We start from the raw sequence: 7,885 nt of genomic DNA on the forward strand, positions 1-7,885 counted from the left end.
TGCCACCATTGACGAGCTCCACCATGGCCACAGCCACTCCCTCGCTCCCTCCCCGTGTCCTCGAGCGCCGCCACAACCCCGTTGAGCAACACACCCGCGCACGCGACCAGAAGAGGCCCCAATCGACCGGAGCATCATCGTCTTCACCTCCGGTGCCCGGAGATCGACTCCGTCAATTCGCCTCGTCCAGAGCGTCCCCGAGGCCGCTAACCTACCCTGCCGCATCGTCGTGAGCTCCTCTTTTTCCTCCCCTCTCCGTTCTCTCGGTTGCATGCCGTAGTCGCCGTTTCGCCGATGACCGAACCCCGCCGCCGCCGACGCTCTGGTGACCATTTGGTCCCGGGCGCGTGTCCAACGAACTCGCTGCACCGCGTAGGGCATCTCCAGTGCTTCGCCCCGCCCGTTTGCATAGTGCAGCCGCACTCCCGCGCACACCCGAACGCCGGCCGCCGCGGCCGAGCTCCTCCCGTCGTCTCCGGCCGCCCCAGCCCCTGCAACCACCACCGTTGGACGCGCCGCATCACGGCCGTTCCAACGAGACCAGCCCCGCTTGCTTCCGTGGCCGGAAACGGGCGGACGGCGGTCGCCGCCGCGTAGTGTCATCACCGGCATAACCACGCCAACGTGGCATGGCCATTAGGCGCTAACCCCGCTGCTTAAACCTCCCACAGCCACTAACAGTGGGCCCCAGGCCTGGTCAAACCTAGTCAGCGCTGGGTTTGACCAGGATTACCCCTGTGCCGCTGACGTGTGGCCCCCACACATCAGGTTTGACTCGGAACAGCCCTGTTGACTTGCTGACATCATCATGACATCGGGCTGACGCAGTAAATACTTTCTGGAATTTTGAAATAAATCAGAAATGATTTATTATTTTCAGAAAATACCCAAAACTTCTAAAAATCATATTAAATCAACCGTAGCTCAGAATGAAATAAATTATATATGAAAAATTATCAGAACAATTCAAGGAGTCCATCTGTACCATTTCCATGCATGTTTGAGAAATGTTTGTCCTCTGTTTTGGACAAAACAAATAAAGGGCATTTAAATAATCATATATGGAGTTGGAATTTGAATCATGTATCCAAGCCAACTTAATTTAAATCATAGCTAGATGCATTAGCTCAAATCAGAGCATATTGCTATGTCATGATCATGCATCATATTGTGCCATTGCATTGATTGTGTTCTTTCTCAGTTGCCGATGTTTGTCCCCTCTCGGTAGACATGTACCGATGATGAGAATGATGACACCGTTGAACTGTGTTCCTCTTCAGAAGTGTCAGGCAATCAAAACCCACTTGTTCATTCCAATACAATCCCACTCTCTCGGTCCTTCTCTCTTTTACTGCATTAGGACAACATCGATTCAACTGTTACATGCTGCGGTAGTTGAACCCCTTTCCTCTGCATGACCTGTCATTGCCACAGTAAATAGATGAAACCCACTAGCATGAATAGGATTTGTTTGAGCCCTGATGTGCCTACTCATTCATGCTTATTTGTCATGCCTGCTATTGCTTAGAGTTGTGTCAGGTCTAATTCATCGGGGACGAATTGGAAAGTTGTGAACATGTCTTATTGTTGAGAGCTAAGTGGTGAACACGATTTAGTAAAGGTAGCGGTGAGAGGCCATGTAGGACTACATGGTGGGTTGTCTCATTGTAGCCGTCCTCAGGAACTGAGTTCTGTGTTTGTGATCCATGAACAGTTACTACCACATTGGGCTCTGGGTGCTCCAAGCTCTCTCGAATTATTAATCAACCTGATCTCTATCCAGGAGTTGCAACTAGTTTCTGGTGTTTGTAGGTAGTGTTAGTAGTCTACCAAGTGGCACCCGGTATAGGTGGGCTTGGGACAGACTAGGCACAGTGGCACGGTGTACCAAGTGGCACCCGGATGGTGGGCTTGGGAACCCTGCTCACATCGTTTGGGGCCGTGAGCGACACCCCGGCTGGATCTCCTTGCGGATGGAGACCGAATAGGCGATAAAACTGGATGAGAGACTTGTGTGGTTAGTCAGGTCGTGGCCGACTCCCTCGTCAGGCTTCCACTTGAAGGTTGCCAAGGTACACGACGTGTACATGGTGGTAAGTGGCGAGAGCGTATGTGAAGAAGTACACCCCTGCAGGGTTATCATTATCTATTCGAATAGACAGATTCCTCGGATATGGAAACTTGGACCCCTTGCATCATTCATAGACAAGTGAAAGTGGATACTCTAAAATGCGCAAGATAAGCGTGAGTGCTATGGATGGCGTTCTCGTAGGGAGACGGGAGTGTATCCATAGTGGTGTATTAATATGGTGAATATGTGGACTCGTGTGCGCCGCCTCGAAGAGTTATTTGCAGTAGTAGATCAGGTTAGCCACTGAGTCAAAGCTGGCTTGCTGCAGTTAAACTCCACCACCCCCTTTGTTGCTACCGATGCATATGTAGATAGTTCTGATGTAAGTCTTGCTGGGTACATTTGTACTCACGTTTGCCTATTTTATGTTTTGCAGAGAGACGTCAGTCTCGTTAGTAGTTCCGTGTGGACTTCGACGTTTAGCTTGATACCTCAGCTACGATCTTATGCCCTCGACAGGATCTGGTAGATATGCAGGCTTCTCGGCCTTTTCCATTTGTAGACGTCTGTACTCAGACATGTTAAGCTTCCGCATGTGCTTTGACTTGTATGCTCTAAATGTTGGGTCATGAGACCCATGTTTGTAATATCTCGCTCCTTGGAGCCTAATGAATAAATACTCTGAGTCATAGAGTCTTGTTGTGATGCCATGTTGTATTGCACATATTGAGCATATTATGTGTATGATTGAAATGCTTGGTATGTGTGGGATCCGACAACCTAGTTGTTTATCCTTGGTAGCCTCTCTTATGGGGAAATGTAGTCTTGTGCTTCCATGAGCCATAGTAGTCCGTTACAGCCCGGTTCATCGGAGTCCTGCTAGCCTAGCACTACTGCTCCGGAACACTTGACTGGCCAGCATGTGATTCACTTCGTTCCTGTGTCTATCCCTTCAGGGAAATGTCACGCGGTGACATCTGGAGTCCTGCCTAGCCTGCTACAGCCCGGTTCACCGGAGTCCTGTTAGCCCAGTGCTACAGCCCGGATTCGCACGCTGCTGACCGACATGCTCGATGTTGATTCATGTATGCTTGTCCCCGTAAGTTAGTGCCACTTTGGGTTCATGACTAGTCATGTCAGCCCGGGTTCTCTGTCATATGGATGCTAGCGACACTATCATATATGTGAGCCAAAAGGCACAAACGGTCCCGGGCCATGGTAAGGTGACACCCGTGGGAATATCGTGTGTGAGGCCGCAAAGTGATATGAGGTGTTACCGGCTAGATCGATGTGACTTGGAATCGGGGTCCTGACAGCTTTGGTATCAGAGCCTAACTACCTGTAGGATTACCAAGCCAAGCTGGTGGAAGTCGTGTCTAGAAATGCTTTAGTTATATAAGGGAATTGATTGTGGATGGGAACGTAAGGCTCTTTTTACTCCTTATCCTCATGACCTTCTATCTGAGTCATCTTATCTTTTCTACGGGGTTAAGAACTAGGCTTCTCTTCTATCTCTCAGGATGACGTGTTACTAAACCGTAGTTGCCTAGGATTGTTTAGTTCAAGCCTCAGTTCAGTTCCTACTACTTCCATATGTTCATAGCTGGCCTTAGAACCTTGAGTTTGTGATGTTGAGTGGCTATACCACCATTTTTGCAGGTTGTCTCAAATCTTTTTGAGAAATTACAGTCGTTATGTTGTCCGAGTCATCCTAGGTTTCTAAGTAATCTGATGCACTTGCAAATCTTTCCTCCGTGTTCCCGATGTCCTTTTGGGCCAGATTAAGCACACGAATCGGTGTGTTGAGGTACTCCATTGCCTCGACGTATATGTTGAAGCTATTATTATGACCCTAGGTGTCTTAGAGAACAACCCAGTAACCTAGCCATGTTTTGTGTTCCCGGTGTGATAATTCTGGCTGTCATTCTTGAAAGCATCCCGTGATGCCATTTAGTTAGTAGGCATTCTATTCCTGGGTTCTTGAACCCGAGATTCACCCTAATTACTTCATGTTGATAGTGTTTGCTAGTTCCTTTAGGATATTAGTAACCTTTGCGATAGTCCTCGAGGTCCGTGGTATTATCCTTCTTCCAAATACCATGAACTGCTTACGGCAGAAGTTCACTTGAACCGAAAGATCACAACCAGAGTGCTCTTGACGAGTTCTCCATTCAAATTGTGAATCTGCCAGTCCTTCTTCTTCTGCATGGGTTATCTGGAAGAAATATGTTGAACTTGTCCGACAAACTAATCCATGCGTCCACAACTCAGAAAGTTATATGCTCCTTGAGTTGTCCATTTTCAGTTGTATTCCGACCATCATCTATCAGTTGATAGTCAAGAGTATGTGTGCAATCGTGTTCATCGATGCCTATTATTCTTGTGGTACGTCAAGGCGTTCTATTTTAGAATGATTAGGAGAAACAAACTCCAGTACCTCGTCCATTTCTGGGATTGGGTCAAAGTAGTTGTATTCCGCAGATCAAATATTAATCCAGCTTTTGTTCTGTTCTACCTTGGAGTATTCCATCTTTATATTAATATTATCATGGGAATTGCACACCATCCTATGAACTCTTGATACAGTGATACTTCTCGACATCATTATCCATTCCTCGGTTCCGTGTTATTGTAACTAGAATGCCGACAGGTGAATCATGATGTGTGAAATCTATACTCCTAGCAACTTCGTTGCTTGGTAGTTGAATGGACAATAACCTCATTCTTATCGTGTTGATTATTGAATCATCACCCTATGGTCGATGGTGCTACCTTGTCCATATTTCCCGGTGCATCCTTCAATCAAGAGTTAGGATTGTATCAATCCCTTTCTTATTTGATCACATCATCTTGCCCTGAAAAGCAAGATTGATCTCGAGCTTAGTAACATATCGGTGGTTCATGATTTTCTGAATATCTTCTCGGAAGTGTTACCAGGTTGTCACCTGACCGCTATGTTGAGTTTGTGATCAAGTTGGTTTTCTTATAAATCACCCCTTCTCCAAGAATCTGTGTTGGATACCCCTGAGCTAGTTGGTTAAGCTGAACAGCAACTTGGAGATTTGGAAGATAAAAGCTTGCCTAACTTAGTTCATTTAACGGGATGTCTTTGTGTTGTGTGTGTTGAAGAAAGATGATATTTTCATCGATTGTTCCTCGTGGTCAACTGTTGGATCTATTGTCTTGTCCAAATTTGGATTTGAGTGTGGGCTATCGTCAAATCAAATCAGAACCAACGATGATCGTAATGCTGTCTTACCCATGGTTGTTTCCTCGAGCATACATCATTATATCCTTTGGGTTTGACTAATGTTATCATCTTGTTCACATAGTTGTGGGATTCCATTTATATGGAAACATGGATGAATTGTTGTTGAGCCCATCGACAATATCGTTATCCTTTCCATGATTTATGTTGAACATTAAGCTAGTGTTGGAAACTATGTAAGCGTTGCCCTCGTGTCCCATTCATGAGGTATATGGATGAAAGAAGATACTTCCTCTAATTCACGTGCACTTGATGTAAGTTGCCGTCGGGAATTCAAGAAAGTTTGTTTTTGCTTCCGCTGGAATCATCCCAAGTCAGTCATGCATGTGCGAAGTATTCTGTGGTCTGATAGACTGATCATCTTCATCCCATATGTATTCCCTAGCACACCAAGCCACTGATTGAATTGTTCAAGGAGAAGAAGCTCCTTCCAAAGAGCTAACCCGGGCTTATAGAAGGACTTCGATATCCTCAATGATGGTTCCCTACCAGAACTCGGTAGTGTTTTATTATCAGACTACTATGTGGTCATGCTTGTCTTGGATAGCATGTTCACATGTGTGTAGCAGAACCAGCTCATGTTCTGGAGCTTGCTATTGTAGTTCATTTCCCGAGAATCTTGCAACGTCATCTCGTCGATTTGTGTTGCAACCTTTCACTTTCAGACATGCTGAGTCTGGATATCCTGGCGCCAACCAGATCTGAATCTCAGGCAGATGTGATGGTTGGAACATTTCTCAAGAACTATACTAATGGTCTCTCTGTAACCGGTAAGTGGATGTCGTGGCCAACACACCCAGCCAGATGACCGATTATTGTAGTATCTTGATTGAGAAAGTTGGCTACCTCCCCATAGGGATTTCGTAGGATTTACTTCTGTAGTTTTCCTTATGGATTCTTGACCTCCCGAAGTTCGACCTTTACTTGATGGCCATGTTGAGCTTTTTAGAATGACAATGCTAGCTAGAACATCAAGGAGAACATTAGAGGCGGAGTGCTAAATGTCTCTCGGTCGATCATCCAGATTTCGTTTCCTTGGCCTCGCTTAGGTAAAATCTGAGAAAGTGTTGTCCTCCTATGCACCTGCATCCTCCATCGTTATTCATCATGATAGTACGAGGTGTCATCAGGATCTTGGCATAGATGTTGGTAAAACCTTGATGAATATGTAAATGCTCAAGTTCTTGAAAGAACGCTCAGTCACTAGGTTATATCCTTGGTATCAACTGGAATGTGCCTTCCATTTGCCGAGTTGTTCTATAACCGTAGTGTCCTTTCCAAACTGAGTATGTCATCCTCTCGAATTCTTTCAAACTATCAATTTTGATTTGCCTCTGGCTGGTATGAAGAGTTTCACTGATCTATGGATGAAAAGTAATTCTTTTTGCCACTTAAGGTAATAATTTTACGAGTCACCTCCCCCAAGGTGCCCCGTTGTGGAATCATGGCAATCAATCTCCTCGCTACTTTGAAACCATGCACCATCCTACTCCAGCATGGAATTGTTGCCTACAAAATTGAACCTCTGTCATCTATTTCTTCCATCCCTCCCGATGTGTGTCTTGTGTCTCAGCTCAAGAAATGTTTCTACGTCTCATTCCGTGAGTTGATCTTGTGTTCTTTAAGATCGATGATCCATTCTTGTGAGGTTGTCCTGCTCTCTTGTCACCATGTTGGATGAAGTTCTCGAAGGAAAGGATGTCAAAATCAATATGATGTAGCGGATCAACATGTCTGAGAAGGGCAGTTGGATCGAGAAGATCGTGTTAGCTTTGTGTCCCCGCTATCTTCTTACCTCACGCCTTGAATCTCGGGACGAGATTATTGTTTAGTGGGGGTGAGTTGTCACAGCCCTAGATTATTGCTTGTATTAGTTGCATCATAGAGCACTCATGCATCATGTCTAAAATTCTGAAACTTGGAATTGAGGAAAGTGGAAGCCTCAAAAACTTAAATAAAAGAAGGGCAAAGAACCCTGGAAATCTCATTCTTTGTTTCCAAGATGTCCTTTTGCAATGTTTGAGAATTTTGGCAAGAGCTATATATCAAACTAGAATTTAGGAACATTTTTAAGGATTTATTTTTGGGACTTTGAATTTAAATCAATAGCTATTTGAATTTGAGTTATATTCATATAACTAGAATATAATTTCAAATATCTTTGAAACATTTTATGTGCATTTGGAAATGTCCATTCTGCAACATAAAATTATTCAAAGGGTTTTGTTACTGTTTTGAAATTGTTTTGAATTTTGAACAGTGGCAGAATTTTAAACAACAAAAAACATAACAGAAAAATAAAACAGAGCAACCTTACGTGGTACTCACCTGGGCAGCCCACATGGCCAGTCCACTTAGCGGCCCAGCCCACTAGGGGCACCGCTGTCTTCAACCTCTGCCTACTGGCAGAGGCGTGTCGACGCGCCCGTGCCCGAGGCTCCACCTCCTGCTTTAGGCGCGCAGCCCCGACCCCTCCAGACGTGCCACGGAGACGCCCCGAGACCCCTATCTCCTCTCCCTCACTCGCTGCTCTCTCTCCCCTCCTC

Source organism: Triticum dicoccoides, chromosome 6A (assembly GCF_002162155.2).
Source record: "Triticum dicoccoides isolate Atlit2015 ecotype Zavitan chromosome 6A, WEW_v2.0, whole genome shotgun sequence".
NCBI classification, from domain to species: domain Eukaryota; kingdom Viridiplantae; phylum Streptophyta; class Magnoliopsida; order Poales; family Poaceae; genus Triticum; species Triticum dicoccoides.